Source organism: Mixophyes fleayi, chromosome 5 (assembly GCF_038048845.1).
Source record: "Mixophyes fleayi isolate aMixFle1 chromosome 5, aMixFle1.hap1, whole genome shotgun sequence".
Lineage (NCBI taxonomy): Eukaryota > Metazoa > Chordata > Amphibia > Anura > Limnodynastidae > Mixophyes > Mixophyes fleayi.
In genome coordinates, this window is record NC_134406.1 from 252,142,237 (window position 1) to 252,167,681 (window position 25,445).

The following is a 25,445-nucleotide window of genomic DNA, read 5'->3' on the forward strand; positions in this document are numbered from 1 at the left end:
CCTTGTTTTTTGCCCATTTTAATCTCATTTTGACCTTTCGACCTGGGGTTAAGAATATCAGGGTGGATGCTCTCTCCCGGTCTTTTGATGATAAAGATCTTCAACCCGCCCCCACCCCCAGAACCATCTTGGATCCTACTACCATTGTGGCCTTCACCAGAACTTCAACCAAGGTTCCTCCTCCTGGTAGCTCCTTTCTCACTTTCAGGCTTCGGCCCAAGGCTCTCAAGTGGGCCCATGATTCTCTGTTTGCCGGGCATGCGGGTGTCAAGAAGACCTTTTCGCTGATTTCTAGGTATTATTGGTGACCTTCTATCCAGACGGACGTTAAGGCCTATGTTGCCGCTTGTGGAATCTGTCCCAGACACAAGACACCTAGGCAGTCTCCTGCAGGACCCTTGGTACCACTTCCTATTCCAGAGAGACCATGGACTAGTATTTCTATGGATTTCATCACCGATTTACCAGCTAGCCATGGATTCAATACTATCTGGGTGGTAGTGGATAGATTTTCCAAGTTGGCACATTTCATATCTCTCAAGGGACTTCCTTCGGCTTCTATCCTTGCTAACCTCTTCATCAAGGAGATTTTCCATCTTCACGGCTGTCCCCAGGATATTATCTCGGATAGAGGAGTACAGATTGTGTCCAAGTTCTGGAGATCATTCTGCAAAGAGTTGGGGGTCAATCTAAAGTTTTCCTCAGGGTACCACCCTCAAACCAATGGCCAAACGGAGAGGGTCAACCAAGACTTGGAACAATTTCTCAGGACCTACTCTTCGGGTAATCAGGCTGAATGGAGTCGTTTCTTGTCTTGGGCAGAATTTGCTCATAATAACCAGGTGCATGTATCTACTGGTTTGTCTCCATTTTTTCTTACCTATGGGTTTCACCCTCTCCTTCCTGAACTTTCCCAACCTGGTTCAGCACTTCCGGCCGTGCAGAATCTCATTCAGGACTTTTCTCAAATATGGTCTCAGGCGAAGTCCAAATTATTGGAATCCTCCTAATGCTACAAAGCTAGCGCCGATTGTCGCCGTAGACCAGTCCCCAGACTTTGAGTTGGGGACAAAGTGTGGTTATCCACAAGGAATTTAAGACTTCGAGTTCCCACCATGAAGCTCGCACCCCGTTATATCGAACCTTTTCAAATCACTCAAGTTATAAATCCCGTGACATTCAAACTCCTTCTTCCTCCATCACTCAAGATTCACAATGTGTTTCATATTGCTCTACTAAAACCCCTCGTTCTCAATAGATTTGTCAAAAGAACCCCACCCCCGGTCCCAGTAAAGACTGATCATGGGGAGGAATATGAGATCAATCAGATTCTGGATTTCCGGATCTCCAGGGGTCGCCACCAATATCTTATGACTGGAAGGGTTATGGCCCTGAGGAGAGATCTTGGATCGATGTACAAGAGATACATGCTCCTCGCTTATTGGCCAAATTCTAGAAGGAGAGAGAGGCGACCTTGCAAGCCCTGAAAAAGAAGAAAGGGGAGAGTACTGTCAGGCGCCGTCTCCGCACTGACACTTAGTGCAGGAGACGGACGCCTGCACCTTCTCAGCAACCACGTCCTGTTGCCTAGCAGCGGGTCGCTATCTCTGCTCACCTGTCTGCAGCCAGCATGTCTTACCACCAAAATCTCCCTAACCCAATCAGGAGGCACCTTAGGGTATATAAAGCAGCCTCTGACACATGTCTAGTGCCAGAGTATTTGGTCTTCAGCCTTGCTCCAGCGTTTGTTCCTGTGTTGCTGTTATTTGGATTCTGACCCCGGCTTGTTCCTGACTTCTCCTTTGGTTCCTGATTCTGGCTTAGACTGATATTTGGTATTGACCCGGCTTCCTCACCATTCTCCTGCTTCTGATTTGGCTTTATCCATTCCTCTGGTTTTGACCCGGCTTGCTGACTACTCTTCCATCCTGCATCCTGGTGGGCTGTCACCGCTGCCTCAATTGTTACCTCGCCAGCTGACTGATACTGAGGGCCGCGACCTGCACGTCCCTTGCAGCGAAGTCCATACCTCCTTGCGGGGACATGTGTTGGATATTTTCTTTTTCGCTTAACAGGATATTGTAAATTGTGTTATATTTCCATTGTGTAAGGTATGTATGTGCATGTTTTTACTGGGTATATGTATTTGCACACGTATAAAAGGTAAAGTTGTCTCTTTGCGGTACCTATAGATATTTTTTTGCTCTTAGTCTCTGACTGGTTGGCCACCCCTACTTTAGCTAATCCTTTCTTTGCAACACAGCACAGTTCAACTTGCAGGAGACCGAGCCTGGAGGACAACCATTCCCCAGGACCCCGGTGAAATAAAATGGCCCTGTGATTTGAGAAGAAACAGGAAAACATGGCATGCCTATTCTGCTTCACTGCCATGGAGCTGAACAATAGTCAGTCCAGGAATGCAATGTATAATTTTCAGAGCCAGCCCCCATGGATCCTACAGAGTCCTACAAGCTTTGGCTACCATCTCTTTGAGCAGCCTAGATGTGACTTCCAGCCTAGCAGGGCTGCTCGATCTGGACCCGACCTTCTTTATGGGGCACTTAAAGTCTCCCACCATTACTACTAATTTAGTGGTTGCGAGCTGGGTCTGCAGGGTCTGTAAAAGCTACAAATGCTCATTTTTACACACAGATTAGCTTAAAAGGCTCCAATGCCCAGGAGCTATCTATGATAAGCAATCTGCTGCAGAACAACTCCCGAACAGAATCAAGTTTGAAGAAGCTGCTCCTGACGAGAATGGCGACCTCTGCAGACTTACAGTCACATTCAGAAGACCAGTAGGAGGGGTCATGAGATTACTGCAAGCCCAGATGTCTGTAGGAAAAGAAATGCAGAGAACATTGCTGAAACATTTTCCATTCACTTTTCTGAGAATCAAGAAAACTGAAAATGGACTGCCTCCTAAACTGGTGTCTATTCTCCTTACATTTATGGTGAGTAAGAAAAACGGCATAGTTAGTTGGGAGAAAAGAGGTTAAGACAAACAGTAGATTCAGTTACCACTCCTGTTGGGTGGATCTTTGTCTGGTCTGCCTGCCTGTTGCATCTCTGGGCTTGGGTTAGGCCTCATTCTTCTAGCTATTCAAATAGAGATAAGTTTAGCAAATCCTGGAACTCATCCAAATCTACCTCCTCCATTTCTTGTCTTCATTACGCTGCTGCTTCCTCTGAGCTGGCTTGGTCCACAGGGTAGTAGGAGGGCCATCTTCTGACAGTCCTTTTGCAACTGCTGCGGTGTAGGTAATCACCCTGTGGGGGCAATCCCTGTGGCCAGACCACAGAGGCTGCAGGTCATTTTGTTGCGGCAGTCTTTCCTCTCAGATTCCGCCATCCGGCAATTCCTGCAGGCTGAGACCTTGCAGTTCTTCCCCATGTGGTCTGCACCACTGCAGTTTATACATTTACACGATTGTTCATCATATTGGAGGATTCCTGCAGATCCGACTAGGGAGAAGCAATGTGGCATAGGCTGGAAGCCATCTGTGTATTTGTCATCCTTTCTTAGCCTTTAAAACAGGAACCACTTGCCAGTCCAGAAGCTGTTTCCATACAGGATTTTGGAATGCTCCATGTCTACTGTCCAGAACCAGCGCAGAGAGTAGTGATGGCCTTGCCAGGCATATGTGGGTTCTGCATTGTAACTGTCATCCGCCTTTTTTCTCTTTGAATAGTGCAGTTGCCCACAAAGTGACAGAAATTCAGGCCTGGCCACTTTCATCGCTTCGCAGTACCTCTTCCAGATTGCAATGTAGGAAAAGTAGCTCTGTATGCTGAGTGTCTCAGCTTTTGAGAACCCATGTTTCCCACATATGGGGTCCAGGGCCCTGAAGACAGTCCTGACTTCTCTAGGCCTGTGGCTGGGGGTCAGTGGAAGATGAAATGCTGGGATCAGGGAGATCCTTTGGGCTCTTCTTTCCATCCTCCTTCCTTGGAGCAGAAGTCAAAGTGGAGCGGCATCAGCTGTGACCATCATCTCAGCTTATTTTCCTGGGTCAGAAGGTGGTCGGAGGCGGTCTTGGAGGGAGCTATGCATATTCTCTTCCGGTGGTTGGAGATAGCCAAATTCTCTCCCTTTCGGGTTGAGTCCTGCAGAGCATCGTACTTAGTTGAAGTCCTTGCTTCTTGCAGTTTCCTTACGTACTGTGCATAGGCCGCAGGGTGTTTATAGAAATTTTGCAAATCTTCACAAGTTACTAAACTTGATTTTAGCCAAAAGGCTATGAAGTGTTTAGTTAGAGTTATTGGTGATAACCCAGGGGTGAGTTAGAATACACATTACATGGGCTAGGTTGCCCCTTTTATACAGTATCTTACACACATGCTGCGTGTTGAAAAATATTTTTTAATTTTCAATACACAGCACTTAGCACCAAGCACTTTTTTCATGGTTTTTTTTGGAGATCTAAAGGGACCCTCCCTAGCTTCTGCAAAGGAGGACCTCTCTGGGGCCTGTTGGCTCCTGGGGTAAAGGGTGCCACGTGGCCCTTTCCCTTTTGGGGGGGGTCCAAAGCTCCAAGCACAGAATTGCACTGCACTGGGTCGTTTAGATTAACGCACCTCGGGCTTCGATAAAAAAATAAATTTTACACGCATGTTAGCAGGAGTTAATACAGCTCACCTCCATACCTGGCACCGCTAAGTCTAGGATATCATTGTTAATCAGGAATCATTATCTAAAATTGGGTTTAACAGAATTTACAACAATCTGTGATTTCCAAAATTACTTCCTAGTTCATTATTCAGACATTTTTTCTATCTTTCTAATCACATAGGACACACAGGATATAAGGGATGACGAAACACTAATGTTCATTCAAGCTTAAAGGATGTGTTGGTCAGTCCCAGACCAAATGCTTAATTAACATGGGAATTCCTTTCTTCAAAAATGCTACAGAAATAAGTTGCCTCCAAAATGGCATACTGCCTCAGATGTCAATATATTTGCAATACAAAAACCAATACATTTACAATGATATACAGAAGCGCCAGTAATAAAAATACATTTATAATACAGTTAAGAAAAGTTATTTTTAAGTGACGTGGCCCCACTTCCCTACTTACAACGTAAACATAACTTGTAAAGCGCTGCAGGACATGCTGGCGCTATATAAATGTTAATAAATAAGAAAATACCTCTTTTTTTTCTCTCTTTTTTTTAATACTTCTCCTTTATACAGTAATGTTTCAAGAGCAGGGTTCCCCCCTCCACCCTTTGTCTCACATCTGCACCTTCTTTGTCAACCTCATCTATTTTATGGGCGATTGTATTTTCTTACTTTCTTTATGATCACCTTATAAATAAACGATTATGATGATGCTTCTGGAATAATGCAAACGAGAAAGAAGACATCTATTGACTCTCACTCTTTCTACTGAGAGGCATATTTAAGTGCAGCAATTGATGTATTCAACCATAGTCTTCATGTCTTATTAAACCTAATGGGAGTTCACCTAGAACTATAGGCAAGCTTGTAAAATACTAACAGTTTATTCACCAACTAGAGCCAGAGTGGGGACCTTAAGACATTCCAGGTTAAAGGGCATCTCCAAATACAAGATAATATATTATTTGATCCACTTCTACACCCCCAGGTTGTAGAAATGTATGCCTTGGGAATGTCAGATCTGTCATCTGTGCAATTATTGCGGCTACCATATGTAGGATCATTCGTGCACTTCACTGATTCCTCTGTTTGCTAGGTAAATAGTTACAAACTTCCTTCAGCTCTTAGTCTGGCAGCTCAGCAGTGCAACCACTCACCACACTCATACAGCTAATCATTGCAGTTTCTGATTAGTGCTGCTGCCTTTATAAACCTCTTTCTGGCTACATACCAATGTTGGTGATAGTTGCTGCTTGACCAAGTGTGCCTTGTATCCTGACCTGTTATCAGTGTTTGATTCGGATTGTTTAAAGGATTCTGCTGTCTTCTCCACTCCTGACTTTCAGCTAGTTAAACAGATCTGCATATATGTCTTTACCTGCCCTGACCCCTGTCTTCACTGTGTTCTGTCCACTCCACTGGGGAATTGTAAATCAACAACTACTATGACCCTGGGGGCAATTGAGTACTGTGGAACATATCAAGTTCCTTGGAAAAAGGTCTGCTAAAAGCGAACATTTTGAGAAGCGTTTCTAGTAGTTGAGGGTTACAAACATCTTGCCCTGAACAGGGAGCCAATCTTTTCAATCTATTCCCCTCCGCTGGTACAGGTAATGGTTGATTTACCAGGCATGGCAGTCTTCTGGACTGTAGTCAGAGTGCTCAAAGTTACCAATGAAACAAATAGACTGGAACTAAATTCAGTGTACACAGGTAAAAATTGTAGTAAGAAATCCATGTGTATTAAACTAATAGTCATATTTTTAAAAGCTCACCTTTCTCAACATCTACAATATCAGTATTTATTTATTTATTAAACTGGATGATGCAATTGGAGCGGGACTAAGTGATAAAAGCTGCAGCACACCTGAATGGATCATTGTTTTAATGAAAGTATTATTCCTTCCGGGAATTTATTTCCAGTACATTTGTATGCTTGGGAACTTAGAGCATTGAGACTATACCTAGTCTTGGAAACAATATATTATTCTGCCTCTGTGATGGTACCCATGTTTGACTATTACAAAGTACATGTTGTCTTGAATTTACACTACGGCAGTGCCCTCTGTGTTCTCATGAGTTATACTTATTTGCATTAACGACATGAAATGCAAATCAGAAAGACTCACACAATATGAAGCTCATATCCTTAAAGACACATTACGCACATTATAAAGATATTACAGAAGTTTGGCATACAGAGCATGTACACAATGCACTGGAGACATAGATCATACTAACATTATAGACTACACTCAAACAGAATAATATCATCAATAAATTAGTATATTGTGTATAAATCAGGAATCAGCTTAATATAGATACAAGTCTAGGGCATAGTGGAGTTGGAGCTAAGAATTATGATAGGTCGATGTTATGGACTGCTGGTATAATACGCTGAAACAACAAAGTGAACGTGACTTTCTGTCAGCTTGACAGATCACCTGCGTTAATCCAATATGGTAAAACAAATTTAGAAAACAAATGTGTAAAGGATAGAGTGAACTATATGCATGATGTATGTGTGTTAGAATGTATAATGCAGAAGTGTCAGTTAGTAGAATGCATTGCTTAGTAGACGCGTGGGATAGTAGAATGGACCTCTAGATTGCAAGTTCTCACGGCCAGGGTTCTCTCCTCCTCTGTCTCCCTTGTATGATCTTGTCGACATGTCTTGCGCTGAATCCTATACTAGGGCAATCAGACTTGGGCTTCTGAATTTGCAGTCAGATTGTATGGTGTTATATAAGTAACACACAAAGAGTAGAGCTCCATTGCTCTGTTGCTAATTGTCATTGCTGAAATTGAAATACCAGGGCTGGCAGGCTTGGTATTTTGAATTTGCAGCCAAATTGTAGAGTGTTATCAAAATGGATTCACAGCAGTACACAGAAGAGCAGGAGCACCAAGCAGCTGCTGGAACCAGTCATTATGATAGTAATCTCTCTACCTCATCTGGTAAAACCTATGTTAAAGTGCATAGTGTTTGTAAGTCAGGGAAACAAAAATGTAAAAAAACACCTTTCACCTTGGTCAAGAAAAAAAGACCTGTAATCCAGGCAAAGTTATCTACATAAAAAAATAAAATTGCCAACATGCCATTCTACACACGCAGTGGCAAGGAAAGAATGAGGCTTTCGCCTTTCTCTATGAGTGCTAGTTCTGCAACTGTCACTTAGGCATTTTCTTGTAAGGTCAGTCATGACCAAGCAAGACCTTGTCATTTGGACCCCAAAAGTGCTGTCTTAATACTTTTACGTGTAAAAGCCAGGCTGGAAGATAGTAATTAGGCATTAGAGGAAAATATATGTTCAGAAATGACACAAATCCCTGAGGAGAGTCTATCTACGAGTGCTATGTGTAATCCTGACTATTCTGATAGTGTACCCATAAAGAAGGCCCCTTTCAGCATTTCTGCAGATGTGTGCATGAACAGCTCAAGTGTAGCCGGTGATACACAAATTGAGGATGCCACTTTGGAATTGCAACAGGATGAGGGGAATATTTATGTAGCCAACAAGGGTGGTAATGAGGATGTTGATGAGGATGATGTTGTTTGTATAAGTCCTGCCCCAGTGGAAGCATGTCCTGCACATGATAAGAAGGCCATTGTCATGCCTGGACATAAGACCAAAAAATCCAGCTCTTATGTGTGGAATTTTTTTTACTCAGATCCTGACAGCAGTTGTCTAGCCATTTGTAGCGTATGTAAAGCCACAGTCAGTCGAGGTAGGGACCTTAACCATCTAGGAACCTCATCCATGTTACGCCATTTGAAGCGAGTTCATGGCAAGCTGTTGGGAAAATTGGAAACTTGTGCTAAAAAAATAACAACAAGCAGTCCATCATCAGCTAGGTCCCTTCTGTCAGCTAGATCCCGACACCTGTAATTTACACCAGCAACACCGTCCTCCTCAATATCCTCAGTAGCAATCAGGAGTTAGTCCTGCATCCAAGTTGCTAAGGTTAGATGACTCCTTCACTATCCTGGATTCCTCAGAAGAATTCTTAGTCCCACTGCTGCTGCTGCTGGGGGTGAATCTTCATCCCAGAAGCAGACCAGGAAGAAGACTACTAGTAGTTTACAACAATTGAGTGTTAAACAATCCTTTGCAACAGGAAGCAAATATGAAAGCTGTCACCCAGTCGCAAAGCGGATCACAGACGCCATGGCGACTGTGCTAGTATTAGATCTGCGTCTAATATCCACTATTAATGCAGCTGGTTTTAGAGAGTTACTTGAGGTCTTGTGTCCCCGTTACCAAATTCCATCACTAGAAAAGCTATTCCTCACCTCTACTAGAAGGTTCGTACAAATGTCATTATTGGACTACAAAATGCCATTCTACCCACTGTACCCACTTAACCACAGATATGTGGGCAAGCGGAACTGGGCAAACTAAAGATTATATGACTGTGACAGCCCACTGAGTTGGTGATTCGCCTTCACCAGCAGGAACAGCAGCAGCATGTACCCAAGTACGTCACTAAGAGGCATACAGCTAACAATCCTTTACAAAAACTAAGGGATATCATTGCAACATGGCTTTTCGACTTGGACTCTCCTCAGGATATATCATTTCTGATAATGCCACCAATATTGTGAGTGCATTACAGCTGGGTGAATTTCATCACATTCCCTGTTTTGCTCACACAATAAACTTGGTGGTGCAGAGCTTTTTAAAAAATGACAGGGATGTGCAGGAGATGCTGTCCGAGACCCATAAAATATGTGGACATTTTCGTCATTCGGCAAAAGCATGTAGGAGATTGCAGCAGCTACAAGAGCAATTTAATTTGCCCTGCCACCAACTGAAGCAAGAGGTGGTGATAAGGTGAAATTCCACCCTGTATATGCTTCTGCGGATGGAGGAACAGCGAAAAGCCATCCACGCTTACTCCACAAGCCATGACATTGGGAAAGGAGGGGAGATGTATTTTACTCAAGCGCAGTGGAGAATACTTTCCGTGTTGTGCAAGGTGCTGAAACCATTTAAAGTAGTCACCTGTGAAGTGAGTTCAGACACTGCTAACTTGAGTCAAGTGATTCTCTTAATTAGACTTTTGAAAAGCAACTTGAGAAACTGAAGGAGGAGATTAAACAAAGCAATTACGCTAAGTATGTCAGATTTGTAGATCAAGTACTTTATTCGCTTCGCCAGGATCCAAGAGTTATCAAAATCTTGAAATCAGATCACTTCTTTTTGGCGATTGCTTGATCCTCGGTTTAAGAGCTATGTCTTCTCTTTGCTTCCAACTGACCCAGATCTGAAGAGATGCAAGGAGCTCCTGGTGAGAAAGATGACAGCTCAAGTGTTACGTGACAGGATGGCGTCTCCTCCTTCAGTTTCTCACTCAACTGCTGCTGGGAAAAACTTAGCTTTCCCAAGAGATCCAGGGATGATGCAGATGACTCAGCACAACATTTTGACATATGGGGGTAAATGTATCTTGCAGTGAGTTTTCCGGCGGGTTTGAAAAACCAATCAGATTCTAGCTGTCATTTATTTAGCACATTGTACAAAATGACAGCTAGAATCTGGTTGCTATAGGCAACATCTCCACTTTTCAAATCCGCCGGAAAACTCTAAGCTTGATACATTTACCCCCTGGTCTGGTCTTAAAGAACTGACCAAAAAACATGACACCTCTACCGTGACTCCACCTGATCCTACTATCAACATCCAAATGATGGTGGAGGATTATTTTCACAACAGCATAGAAATAGACACATCAGACAGTCTCTTAACATACTGGGAAGAAAAAAAGGGAATTTGGAGACCCATGTACCAACTCGCTTTGCATTGCCTAGGCTGCCCACCCTCCAGTGTGTACTCGGAAAGAGTTTTCAGCACAGCCGGGAACCTTGTCAGCGATCGGCCTTTCCTGCCAATTACATCAAAATACTGAGACTTCTGTAATGGTGGATTTCAGCGGTGATGAATTAATAATGCGTGATGCAAACCCCTCCCTCCATGCAGTCCGTAATTAATAGAATCTGGCAGACTCAACGGATGGAGTACATGACCAGTATTATTTGGATCAAATGAACCATAACTGGTTTCATGATCCAAGGACAATTCCATCTTGCGCCATTTTTCTTTTCTGCCACTGCTGTGTGGCAATGTTTCCTAGATGTGCTATGAACTGCCATGTGTTTGAGTCATTGCTTTGTCACTTAGCATCCAGCCAGGTCGCTGCAGTCTTTGTTTGAAAGCGTATGAAAATAATATTGTGACCTGTGAGGTGGTCAAAATTGACTGCAAATGATTTGAAATTAGTGTTATTGAGGTTAATAATAATGTAGGGGGGGGAAGCAAAAATGTGTCATTTTAGCCAAAAAATAGGGATTTTAGAAAAAAAATTGGGATCAAAAACCAAAACACGTAAGGGCAGTTTTGCCAAAACCAAAACACAAAGTTAATCCAGATCCAAAACCAAAACTAGAACACAGAGGTGACTGAGCATTTCTAATACATACATTGCTCAGACTACTGCTAGAAAATGTGCTTTCATGTGCAACATGAAGAAGCAAAATGTGTTGTATTAAAAGTTTAGGATGAGACCCACAAAATGCACCCCCTCCACCCCATAATCTCTATTCAACAATTTTGTTTTGCAAAATAAAATTTTATATTTGTACTAGTTGGCAAAAATTACTATGTGCTCTGCAAAGCCAAGTGCTTTTGCAGTTAAATAACCTTGAAAAAAAACGACATTAAATTTGTGTCCATGTGCTTGCATTTCTTTAGCTGTATTTTGGGTTCCATGTATCTTAGGATACATGCAACTTTATATGTAGCAAATACATGCGTCCAGCGCAAAAATGTGGCATCATCATCATCATCATCAACTCGGAAACTTGGACCCGGCCCATAGAAAGGACAAATTTACGCCTCCTTAAAGGAAATTTGGACAAATTTCTAAGGAATGTCTCCACACCCTTACTGTGCTGAACCTAAACATGAACACCCCTATAAAAGCGCCCCTCCAATTGAGAATGGATGCAAATATTATTATTATTTTATTATACAGACGCAAGTAACAAATAGATGAGGTAATACATGTCAGTAGCACAGATGAGTGTGAGTAATGCTATTGGGACTCACACAGAGTGCAGTAAAGACAGGACGTACGAGGGACAGTAGACAGACATGGGACAATAGATAAAGAGGACCCGGCCCGCGAGAACTACATTCTAGAGGGAGGGGTGATGAGGGACAGTAGGACCAACTGGGAAAAGATGGAGAAGGCGGGAGAGGAAAAAAAGGTGGTGGATAGAATTGTTAGGAGTTGGTAGGATAGGTGAGTTTGAAAAGGTGAGTTTTGAGTGAGCGCTTGAAAAAGGTTGGGGGAGAGTCGAGTGAGTAATAAAATACATTAAATTCAAAATAGATAAGTTTTGAGCATGCTAAGTACGACAAATCTTACGTGAGTCGCATTTTTGCATGTCGCATATGGACTTGCGTCAAACCCTATATCAACCGTAAATCTCAACTTAAACGCAGAATATTGCTGAACTAGTGGCATTTTGCTGGTTCTTTGTTTATCTACATTGTTTGGAAGGGTAGCAGCTGCGGTGGACCAAGCAACTGTACAAATTGACCTAAGGAGCGCCGGCTAAATATATTAAGGTTGGGAAAATCTAGGCGCACTTATGCAAATCAAAGAAGAATGGCGGTACCAAAATTTCATTTACGCTGCTTCTCGTTCGGTTTGCGTTTTGTAAATTATAAATAGTGATAGCTGCAGGCTATAAAAAGACATAATATTTGTTTAATAAACAAAAACGTTCTCCGCAGACAAAGATATAATTGAAGGTCAGCTTTACACTGTACACATTGACGTCAGTAACGACACCCCACCATGCTGGCTTCTTCGATCAAGTGAAACAGAATACAGTGCCCTGGCAAGATTATAGTCTGTTGAGTCTGAAGAGCTGACATATTTCAACTTTAATGAGGCTTCATCCACCAAATGTCATTAAGATCTTGGCCTGAGGCTGTCCTCCTGTCAAATAGATATTTTTATGCTGCATCATGATATGCGAACAAACATTTTGGATGCTGATGGTACCAATCTTCATGTAATTGGAGTGAGGTTCCCGCTGGTTAAGGTATGTGAAGGGTATATAATTAGTGTTTGAATAGCTATCTGAATAGCCAGTGCATGCACACAAGTTCAGTGACCTTGTGACATGTAACTCGTACATCTGCCTGTGATTAATCCAGAAAAACTTAATACTGCTAAAATTAAGGTGCACCTGTCAACTACACACAGTGGAGGTCAGTTATGATGGGCAAAAATGTCACTTTGCAGGGCAGATACAGGTTCGGACTCGTTTTGCGTCATGGTTTGCGCAAATGTGGTGTGCAAAAGTTTGTGGAGCAAAATGCAGCATTTGCAAAGTAGAATTTTGTTCAGGCAAAGGGGAGGAGAGAAGTATAATAGAGGAACATCATTATGCAGAGCAGTACAGAAACTAGATTTCATTTTTGGAAAGGAGGAAAAGGCAGGGGAGGGCTGACAAATTTTAGCCCGGGGGGCAAGACTAGTGTCGAAGTCAAATAATTGGATGAAGTAAATCAAATTGATTAATATGGTTTTACCATGCGATTGCGAGCAGTATGCCACGTGTTATGACGCAATCGCACAATAAATAATGCACACATACACTTACACTCACACATTCACTTGTAAATAGTTCACCTTAAAATAGCTCTAACACATAGTCATTTATAACCAAATGTAATAGAGTTTTTAATTAAATATAATAATGTTAAAAGCACTTTATTGAGATCTAAGGTTCAGGATACAGGAAACATATCATGTTTAGTTTCATTCTAAATCACTATTTATCTGCAGACCTCCGTTTCAATCGGCTAAGAGATCGCGCCTTGCGTATGCGAGTTAAGGATTATAGGGAATTAATGATCAGAATGGTATTGTGTGTGTAATGTAAATAGGCCAGTTTGAACCAGCTTTCGGCAGGAAGATTAGTATGCATCTGTTGGAGAGCTGACCCCCACCCTTGGAGGGCATCGTTTGAACTGACCAATGACCTGCATTTTACTGGACTGTCTTGAAGCCTGAACCTATGGAAACATGCCAAATCATCTGTATTGTTTTCACTGTATCACTGATACTCTTCTCAACCACAGACTTCAGGACTGAATGACTGTATGCTGGATCCAGGGCGCCTGCGTATGAAATCGGCTGTACTTATTTTATTGAATTGTTACTTTGCTACTTTTTGCTATTAAATCTAATTGTGCGTTGGAACCACACAATTCGCAGCGGACAATGTTTATTGGTAAGTGATGAAATAACTTTAATACTAGACTCAGCAGCCTATTTTAAAGGAAACAAAATGCAGGTGGCCCAGTGACCCATCCCAAGGTAGCCCGCTATGTGTCTGGCCCGGGGGGGCAGATACCCCCAGTCCAGCCAACCCCTGGGTAAACGGGTGGACAGGCCAAATTTTCAGAGGTGGACAATCACCTTCCACAAAGGGACTTCCAACGTAGATCTGAGGACATCAGGTCTGGATCTATACGTCCAGTGAGCCAGGGCACTGTGTAATAGAAAATAAATAATTTGCTGGACAGCTTGGGCGGGTTTCCACTTTAACCCGGGAGACCACTTGTGTGGGGTCCTCCACATATGGTGAACACCAGCTGCTGCCTCTATAGGGGATGGGGGAACAAGCTGCAAAAAAACAATGCCCCCTCTCAAAGGCTATTAGACTGCTGGGCTGTGTGATCTAGGTTAATTAACATTGGGATCCCTGTAGTGACATGCCAATGGTTCCAGCATAAAGAAAAGGTCCCCTGACCATTATACAAAAAGCGTAATAAAGAGCACATCCGTAATCTTCACATACACTTTAATTGTTTCAAAAGATTCCACAAAATCCTCATTCACCATTGTATTTATAAATTAACATTTTCTTTCTCTGTGTTCCTTATTTTTTTTCTTGATCTATTCTAGTCCAAATGGTGGGAATACAAAACACCTGTCGTGAATAGGTGGATGAGTTTAGCTTTGTAGTTTTCTGCCCCATTTGGACTATGATGGGTCAAGAAAGAAGAACATATTTTTATTTCCAATTTTTTTTAATAGTATTGAACTAAAATGTTTAGGAGTATTTTGTTCAATTAAACTTTATTTGAAAATTATGGTTTTTTTTTGTATAATGGGTAAAACTCTTTGTGACACCTATCAATTATATTGAGACTACTCCAGGGTTCCCAATAATGTTAATTACTCTGGGCCCCAAAGAACCCAGACAACTTTTCATCTGGAAGCCATAGGCACTGTGTTTTTGCCCCCTCCCCATATAAAACATCAGTCCTGTTCTGTGCAGCCAGAGGCTGGTCTTGACTACAGCAGGAGGACCCCACACTAGTGGTCTTCCTGCTGAAGTGAAAATCAACCCCAGCTTTCTAGCCTTGGGTCTGGGGGTATGCTGCCTGTTTGTTAATGAATTTCTTTCATTTTATTACACAGGGCACTGTACATAAGGTGATTGCGTCTACAAAAAACCTTACCTGAAGAACAGATCTGATTAAAAGTACGGGTCTTATGTAAAGAAGTGCATGTCAAGGTGTTAGAGATGAGTGAAGCTTCCTGGCGGAACAGTTAGTTTACAGAGGTACAACATTCTAGAGATACAATCTTTAAGCTCCAGTTTGGTTTTGTCATTACATGGATTGCCTTCTGGTCTGTACTTGTAGATTTGCATCTTATAGATAGTTTGCAGAGGAGGATCCTGAGTTTGCAGTGGCGTCGTGGGCCTCAGTGTGTGCTGGGCTGACCATCTGGGCCTCAGTGTGTGCTGGGCTGACCATCTGGGCCTCAGCCACTCTTCATGAGAGTGCATTTCAAGTCCACTTCAACTTACACCACTTTTTGCTTGATTACTTTTTAGAATACCCCTGGGAGGCTTATGTATGTTTTTAAGGAACTGGATTCCCAACTCCCAATGCTTATGATCATTTCATCACTGCCTCCCTACATGGCGGCTTCTGATGTTGCCCAATCCTGAAGGAACGTGACCCATATTCTCATATTCTGCCTCAGATACACCCAGCTTCACCATACACTGTCTGCCAATGTATCCATATTCTCTCCAGCACACCAGGGGGCACATTTGACAGTCTGCCACTCTAAAAAATTAATGCAAGTGATCTGCAAATCCAAAAGCCTTTACGCAAGCAATCTGTTTTGGCTGCCCTTAGCATCAGGTGCAAAGCCTCCCGTCTGCTGTACATCACTCCGCTCAATCCCATTGCTACTTGTTTTGGACCTGCATACCAACTCCCTGATCCTTATTGCCCTGAAAAAGATGTCACCACACTACTAAGTGCCCTGAGCAAGCAATTTAAGTCCTGCCTTTCAAAATTAGACAAATGGGCTGTAGCAGGTTAGTTGTCTTACCTGAAAGGGTGAAGGGCAAGGATGTCCCTTTATTAAACAAATTGCTGATTTATACTCTTGGTTCTCAAGCCTTTTCCCCTGTGCTGACCAGCAGACCTCCATGGCCAGGGTATTCCCCCAAACCATCATGATGCAGTTTCCTAAATACCACAACAGAGACATATTTCTTAACTGCTACCATGTTGAGTGGTGCGATACATGTAAGCTCAAATGTGGCCTCCTCATTGGTCTAGGGGGACAAGGTCTAGGGCAGGGGTCAGCAACTTCCGGCACGCAGATGTGGCATGCGGAGCCGTTTTCACTGGCACACAGAGCTTTCAGGCCACGTCCAGACATCAAGGGGAACAGTGGTTTCAGGGCTTCATGCTTCCATCGCTTGTCTCCCCAGGGGAACAAGTATTCAGTTTGGGCTGCAGGGCTTGAGTTCATTGACACAGGAATCGCAACATCTAGCTTCCGGCTTTTCCTCCTCTTTCAGCTTCCTCTATTGGTGGGACCGCACGGAAGCAATGTGAGTGCCTTCCTCGCGCTGTACAGTCAGAGAGGCAGCCTTCTCCAAGTAAGTTCACTCTCCCGCCTGCATTCTATTCCAGCCTTTTCCTTTCTCCATTTTTCCCTGCCCACGTGTTGTGTGTATTTGTCGCCATATTATGAGTGCCTGTCCTTTCTCTATCCCCCTTTGTGTGCATGTCTCCATTAGTCCCTACATCCCATCTGTTCCCCCTCCTTTATCTACCCTCAGCCCCACAACCCACTGACCTTCTGCCTCATCTTCCACTTCTTCTCTTTTCACACCTATCCTTCCTCCCCTTCTTCTGGATAGAGGAAGAACGGGTGCTAAACCGTATCCAACAGCACATAATTGAGGATAGCAGGTAAGTACAATGCTGCTTTAATTAATCGTATGTGTAAAGTAAGTAAAATGTATATAAAATGTATATTTATATACATATATAAGTAAACTGTACAACTGGCACATCTGGTCTGGACAAGACTTAAGCCGGCTCGCTGATAGAAACAGGTTGCCGACCTCTGCTCTAGGGGGTGCCTAAAACACTGAGTGATATAATGTAACTTATTCAGTGTTATTATTTTCCCAGCAGCCTCAGCACTAAGCACCTGGAGATAATAACTAGCCAGGAGGTAAGTAACGGAGGTGGGGTGATTTTCGCAGTGCCTGAGGAGGGGCGCTGGAGGGGAAATGGACCCTAGGGCACTGTGGACTCTGACACCAGTCGTGATTTTATTACTTTCATTTTTACATTATGTCAATGTAGGAGGCCACGACTGAGAATAACTCCTAATTCTCCCCTGCACATTATTTGCAAGGCATGAATGACAGGAATAAACACTTACTGTAATGCACGGTCCCATGTTACAGTATGCCTACAGGAAGCTCACATGGTAGACACACGGTTACAGGTTAAAGCTCCTAAGTCACCCTCGTTTGTAAATGCATTTCATTCTCTCTATTCTAATTATTCCCAGGGAGTCTCTATTTTAATCATGCAATTGCTACAGTCTCATAATTAATTTTCATGTTAAAGGCCGCTCTATTGCAATAGGTATTTTTCCAATTAAATTGTCTGTGAAGAGAATTGTTATGTCACGGCTCCATTTTACAATTTGTGTTAAATGAACCATCATAAATCCCCAGAGATAATGGGCCTAATTCATCTTCGGATGCAAGTCCCGTTGCGTGCCATATCTTGTATGAAATCCTCTGTGAGACGGACGCAAAGGACAACTCCGACTGCCGATGACTTAAAGGGCGGAATAAGGGTGGGAAGAGACGTATACACATAGTTATTCTACAGTAAGGGCGTGCTGAGGTCAAACACATGTGTCCGATTCAAGTCCTGGGGACCTCTTAGTTATCACTTGGACCAGCTACAGGGCCGGTGTAAGTCATACTTGCCAACTCTCCCGGAATAGGAGACTCCCTCATTTTGCGAGAGTCTCACGGACTCCCAGGAGAGTGTGGCAATCTCCCGCATCTGGCAGAATTAGGTCCAAAACGCAGCGATTCACTGGGAATCGCAGCGTTTGGTCCCGCCCCCTACTGTCAAATGACACATTTGCGTCATTACATCACGGGGCGGGGCCAAAATGACGCAAATTTTGGAGCCCCGCCCCCATCACGCCCACCTTCCCCGGCAGGCTCCCGGAAGCCAACTTCAGCAAGTTGGCAAGTATGGTGTAAGTACCAGCTGATAGTGATGACTGACACGTATGTCTGCCAGAACATGTGTTTGCAAGTCAGAGAGATAAACTATACAAAAGCATTTTATGTAGAGAAACTATAAAAATGTATTAAGAACGTACTTGGCAACTTTTCAGTGTTGGCCTTTGGAGGATCCCGGAGGGAGGTGGGCGTGTGGGGGCGGGGCTCGGGAATTGCGTCATTTTATATCCACTCCGCGGGCTTGCGGGGTGATGACATCATTTCACAGCGGGGGGCATTCTAACATGACATGTCATGGAGGCTCCAAATGTTCCCCACTTCACTAGGAAGTGGGTAGATGCGGGAGAATGCCCTACTCTCCCAGGAGTCCGGAAGACCTACCCGGAATTCGGCTGTATCCCGGACATTCCGTGAGAGTGGACAAATATGATTACGAACATTCTGAGTTAGACATTGCATGTAAAAAAAAATATTATTTTTTTTTACATGTAATTTATTAATAATTATAGTATTAATAGTTTGTAAATTAATTTTATAAAACATTTTTGGATGCATGCGTTCTGATAGGACTTTATATTGCACATATGCATGTGTGCATCCTGCGTTCTGTTCTGTCTGGATATGACAAGTAACGTATAGCCAGAGCACACTTCTACCCATATTCAAATGGAAATGTTTCTTGTGACCCACTTGTACTTCAATACGGGCGTACGTGTACCCAAATTACTTTTGTTAAACACAAGTTGCATTCACATTGCATTTGAGATGCATCAGGCCCAATAAGTGCAAAGTCTATTAATGACACTAGGTGGCAGTGTTACATTGTATTGTGTTCAGATTCTTCTACTGCTGTAGTCAATCTTACTGTACTTTCATATTCCACACATACATTATAGCAAATTATATAATTATATACCAGGGGCAAACGCAGGAATTGTAGAGGGAGGTTTCCACACCACACCACCAGTGGGCATGACCAGCATGCATGGGAGCATGGCTATAATATTAGACAGTGCTTGACTACTCTCCAACTCCTCCTATCCCCATGATATACATGGGCAATGCTGCGTGCACTACTCTTAGGTGCAATGGGGATACAAATTACAAACCATGTGAACTTACCCTCAACATTTAGAATCACGAAACAGGTATAAAATAAACCCCGCTCCTGTTCCGACTAAACCCTGCCCACAAATGTTGAAATCTAGGTAATACTCCACCCATTTTAGTTAAGCCATGCCCTTTTTGTGGCCCGTGACTCCGAATGTCCCACAAACAGCAGGACAGTTGGAAGTATGAATAATACTGGCGTTTCAGTAATGTTAAGGTGCCGGAACTCACATCACGTAGTCAATCACTGTACACACACCCACACACGTCAGTTGTGTAAGAAAAAATAACGGACGCTGCCCGCAGTAAGCACTCAGCGCGCGACCACACGACCAATCACAAGCTGAGCAGCGCCACAAGCCGAGCAGCGTCATCACAACCAGCGCGGACGAAGTACGCATGCATCAGACTCGACACACAAGCTGCCCGCATGCACCGTTTTAATGATTTTGCCGCCGACCTGCTACGCTCGACAGGGCGATTCAAGTTCACGTGAACCAAACATCAAATGTTCAAAAGTTACTTTTAAAGCTTGGAAAATTCATCAAAAAAAGGAGGCGGAACTCAGTTCCGGTGAGTTCTATGACAAAAAAAGCACCAGTTATACTTGTCTACTTTTTAAACCTCCCCTCTGGGATTTATATTTTTATCATCATGGCTCCGTCCCCTGATGCAAAATGTTGCGGTTTGTGTCATAGCTCAGTTGGGATTGGTTCTTGATGACGTTGTTATACACGTTTTGTCGCTATCCAATAACGATTGTCGAATCTCGATTTGTGTTTCCAAAGCACAAAGTAATTTAATATCCAAAAGTAGCAGAATAATAATGCAAAATAAAACAAGTACAGCCGTTACTTATCGCAGGCGCTCTGGATCCAGTGAACAGTCATTCAGGTCTGTGGTCAAAAAAGACTGGTCACTAGGTCCAGAGCCCCTGCTTATATACAGTCAGTGAATACAGTAAAACAACGCAGATGGTGTGGCTTGCTTCTATTGGTCCAGGCTTCAGGAAGGTCCAGTGTACTGCAGGTCATAGGCCAGTTCAAACCAAAATATCCAAAGGAGGGTTCATCTCTCCAGGGGATGTGCTCCGACTTTCCCGCCAAGAATCCGGTTTCAACTAGTCTATTAGCATTTTACAGTCTGTATCACTTTAAACATTTATTCCCTAACATCATTAACTAGAGTTTGCAATGTGCGATCCCTTCAGCAAATGAACCGGACAACTGCCGATGAAAAGGGGATTAAAATGATACTAAACATGACATAGTTTGTGCAACCTGAACCTTTGATTTCACTAACATGCATATAACTTATAATACTAAACATAAATACTGCTATATTTTGACACAAATACCTGTGTTGCAACTACAATTAATGTGTACTAATTACAAATGTGTGTGTTCGTGTGAAAGTGAGTAAAAGTGTAAAACCTGTTATTGCTACATGTTGCGGCTGGATACACCCTTATACGCCATAGCGTGCTCTACGCATAATTTCAGACAAAGACAACCAACTTTGCTCGATATTAATTGAAATGACTTTATCCAATTTGCTGACTTCGACAACGTGATTCGCAGGCATTAAAAACACATATTGACATATTTACCGTAGAGAGATGATATTGATTAGTGTATATAATTGATCATTTCAAGTATGGCACTGTTGGCTTTTTATGGCACCTTATAAATAAAAGGTAATAATAATAATTATTAGCACCTCATACATTCTCAAAAAAACTATGGATATTTTTACAAACTACCAAGAATTCATAGAATTACAGGAATAAAACAACCTATTAAAATTTGTGTGTGATGATTACTAATTAACGCAATATCAAAAATCAATTGATAGTGTTCAGATAAAATTGTCTTGAACAGGAGCAGTGGCAACAAAATCATTAACAGCGGAATAATTTCACTTTTGGTTGCAGCTTCTGATTGGTCCCCCTCACACTCCAACCGGGAAAAACGGCTGCATGTGGTCGGACCAAGGCTTCTGCTAGTGGGAGGGGCCACATTAGGAATATAATTTTGACCGCCCCTTAATATATTTCCTCTCAAATATGAGAACAACATGGTCCAATCCTCGGAATTCCCGGCATTCATAAGATTCTTAAGCGTGCCATTTATAATTTCTCCCCCTTATCTGTGTGCTCTGGAAAAGATAATCCATTGTGCACAGATCACATGGCTTACAGGACCATCTATGTGATTTTCAGAACAGTGTAAGCTGTGTAATTAAATTGGTTGACTCGTTATGATGCGTACCATAACCAATTGTGGATGTGGGTGATGTCACCCTTCCTAGCAATGAAAAACTATAAATTCAGTCAAAAGAATTCTAAAGCACTCTTTTTACAAAATAAAATCATGGTATATATCTTCTATTTTAAGTCTTAGGGGTAAATGTATCAAGCTGCGAGTTTCCAGCGGGTTTGAAAAGTGGAGATGTTGCCTATTGCAACCAATCAGATTCTAGTTATCATTTATCTAGTACATTCTACACAATGACAGCTAGAATCTGATTGGTTGCTATAGGCAACATCTCAACTTTTTCAAACCTGTTTTTCCTATCCAAACACAACAGACAGGCGGCCTCAGCCAGTGAATTGACCAAGAATGATTTCGGTTCAATGTCTTTTACAAACAGGTATGCATGCAAGCAAAATACATAACAAATTTACTAAAAGGCTCCTCCCAACTCACGTGTTTTAGTAGTTTGAGCAGGAATAGCTGCAGTGCCTGATGAATAAGAGGAAAACTAACAACTCCCAGCATTGAAATAGGACTTAGAGGACCTCATTTTAATTAAAGGATAATTCCTCCTTTATATTGAACATTTTGAAAAGTGAGACCTCCACCTCTCCTTACCTGCCTTATGGGGACCCTGTAACACCATTTGCACTGTTAGATCCATTATGATATCAGGCCCCCGCAATGGAGGACCTGAGGACAGTCAGTCATCCCTGCCTCTGCTGTCATCATTGCCCAACTAAAGGACACTGACTCAATCGTACCTGCACATCGGCAATTGGAGCTGGGAGCTTCAACATTGTGAAGATACCGGGTTTTCTGGCCCAATTCTACCCACTTCACTCTGGGTGGCCACCCATGGGTGGCTTCCTAGGCCAGGGAAGCCTACCCAGTACCTTCTAAGGTTCTTGTTAGTCACTCAGGCAAATGCAGTAAGAAAGTAAAGCAATACATTTATTGTAATAAAAACAATCACTAGATTGTTATGTACACACAGTAAATTAATGCCAGGCAGGTTTACCACATCATCTGTCCCTTACCCCACTAGCTTAAGGAGCTACAGTCACCTAGATGTCCTGACTTAAAGACCCATGGAGTTCTTCTCTTAGCCGCAGCTGTAGTCCATTGGTAGAGAATGAAAACTCAAAACCAGCTACATTGCACCTGAATCAAATCCCAGAATGAATATCTCCTCCCCCCGGAGTGGCTCTTTATATCTAGAGTCAAATTTCCACAGTGCTTTCTGCTCCCTGGGTAAACCCCTGGGCCTCTCCTTGTTAAACATTGGTGAGTCCTGGACTAGGGGGGTTGGAGAGGGTAGTGGAGATGAGCTGTACTTCCACAGAACCTCCCTGGCCAGATTGTAGACCAAACGTCTGGAGTAGTGTTGTGAGAACAATAGATACTAATTAGCCTTCCCGATCACCAGTATCTTGTAACCTGATTCGTACCAATAACCGCCCTGGCTTCACTTTAAGGACAATGAATAACAACCTCACTGCCACATCAACAATATACAACGAACAATATACATATTTACAATGAGCTACAATGTCCCCTTATTCACATGTAATTGTCAGACGCCGTCCCTGTGCTATGTCCGCGGCACAGGGACGGACGCCTGCTTCTGTTGCCGAGCGCACTTGCGGGTCGGCGGTCACGCGTTCCGTTGCTAGGCAACGGAACGCTTCTCATTAATTCCGGCGGTGGTGTTTAGCGTCACCACCGCCAATGATTGGACTGCATCACCTATATAAGGTTCACTCTGGCACTTGGTTAGTGCCAGAGTATTAGGTCTTACCCTAGCTCCAGCTTCCCTGTATATTTCTCTCCAGTGTTTCCTGTGAATTACCCGGCTTGTTCCTGACTACTCCTGTTCTGTGCTCCCTGTGAATTGACCTCGGCTTGATCGACTATTCTCTCCTGCGCTCCTGACACTGACCCGGCTACCCTGACTACGGCTTTGGATTTCCCCTGTGACATCTCCTGATCTCTCAGTTGGACCCGGCCTGCCTGACACCGTTTTCATCTATCGCTTCACTGGTTACTCCTTCTGAGGACCGCGACCTGCGTGTTCCCCGCAGCTAAGACCATACTTCCTTGCGGGGGTTCCAGGCGAAGACCAGGGACATGTTAGACTCAGCGCCTATTTGGTGAGTAGTGCAAAAACCAGTAAGCAATACCCTGAGTTTTGTGACAGTAATTAGACACTGTAGTTGTACTCTGTCGAGCTGGGGAATCAAAGCAAGGGCTATAAAAAGTACTTGCTATAATCCACATTATGTCAGAAACGAGGGACAGGCTGGTTAAAGTGTTATCAAACTCGTTTTGTCACAAACATCATTAAACTAAAGTAGAACAATAATTAGAGCAAGATCCAGACTTATGTTTTGGGAGATCGCTATAATTATACCCAATAGTGCAGAGATGAGAGACACCATAATCCAGATAATGGGGGGTAACTTTTCAAAATAAATTTGGAAATACCTTTAATTAAAGTTATTAACACCCCCCCACCCTTCTCATAGGTCTAACACCTACAATCCCAGACTAGTGTTTACTACAAATCAAGTGGACCAAATACCATTATTTGTAATCATAAAAGCAGTGCCATAACTAGGGCTGTGCGATAGGTGCGTCTGCCCAAGGCGCAACTCCGAAGGGGGGCGCAGTTTCTGATTCGGTTCATTTGACTAAAATTGAAGGCTCAGGCGACATTTTTCTTTCATTCTCCCGGCGCTAAAATTTTAAGTTACGGCTCTGCATAACTTTCCTATTGGACATAAAAGGAATCTGGGAATATCTTACTTCCATAAGTCATAAAATAAGTACGCCCTCCCCTTTCCATTCATCTGCAAACCAACCTAAAAGACATGGGCGTAAGAGAATACATCGTGCAGTATGTCATATTTGTTTAGATAAATAGGACGGTGTCTCCAGGCATCGGTTTCTAGGAAGGTACTTTCCATCTTTCTAGTTCAGACGACCTTGCAGGGCTTCCCCTCGTATCTTTAAATCCCCCCTGTTTATTATTACAGTCAGCAGGTGTTATAATACTTAGCTCCACAGTCTATTTTCAGCCATTCTGCATTCCTATGTAATATGGAATGGTTAGATGACGGTTCCGTATGTATTCTATACTCTCAGAAATACTCATATTGTTATGGTTACACAATATGTAAATAAACCATATTTGGGGAGACTGCACGGAACACATAGTAATATAGTGGCATTAGCTATCAAAGCCAGAGCAAATGGAAATGTAATAAGCAAGTTGCTATAGATGAAACATTTCGATTTACTAAAGAGGACAAGTGAAGGTGTTGCCCACAGCAACTAGTCAGGTCATTTTTAAAAGATAAATAACAAAAAAATGGTGCAATTGCGCTCTCTGCGCTATAACAAAAGTATGTACAGATTTGTGGATATTCATATCAATAATTTTATTTTATAAAGTATAAAACATTCAATACAACATAAACATCAATTGCCATGTGGTCTAAAAACTATTTATCCAAATTGTCTGAATGACACAAACACATGTGCAAATATAATTTAGAGCAAACAAACCTCTAATACATGTACTATAATGTACACAGATGGCCACTGACTAAATAAAAGCATTGAAATGGTTAACACAGAGAGCACAGTTGCACCAATTTTTTCTTATTTAGATTTTGTAATTGGGGAAGGCAGATCCTCAGCAACTGTTAGCCTTGCGCTATAATCATACGCAGCGCTGAAAAGTTTTTTTGGGTTGGACATTTTTAAAATAGGAAAAAGAAATGTATGGGTGAGGCCGCGCTTCTTGATATGTAGGGGTGCTGCCAC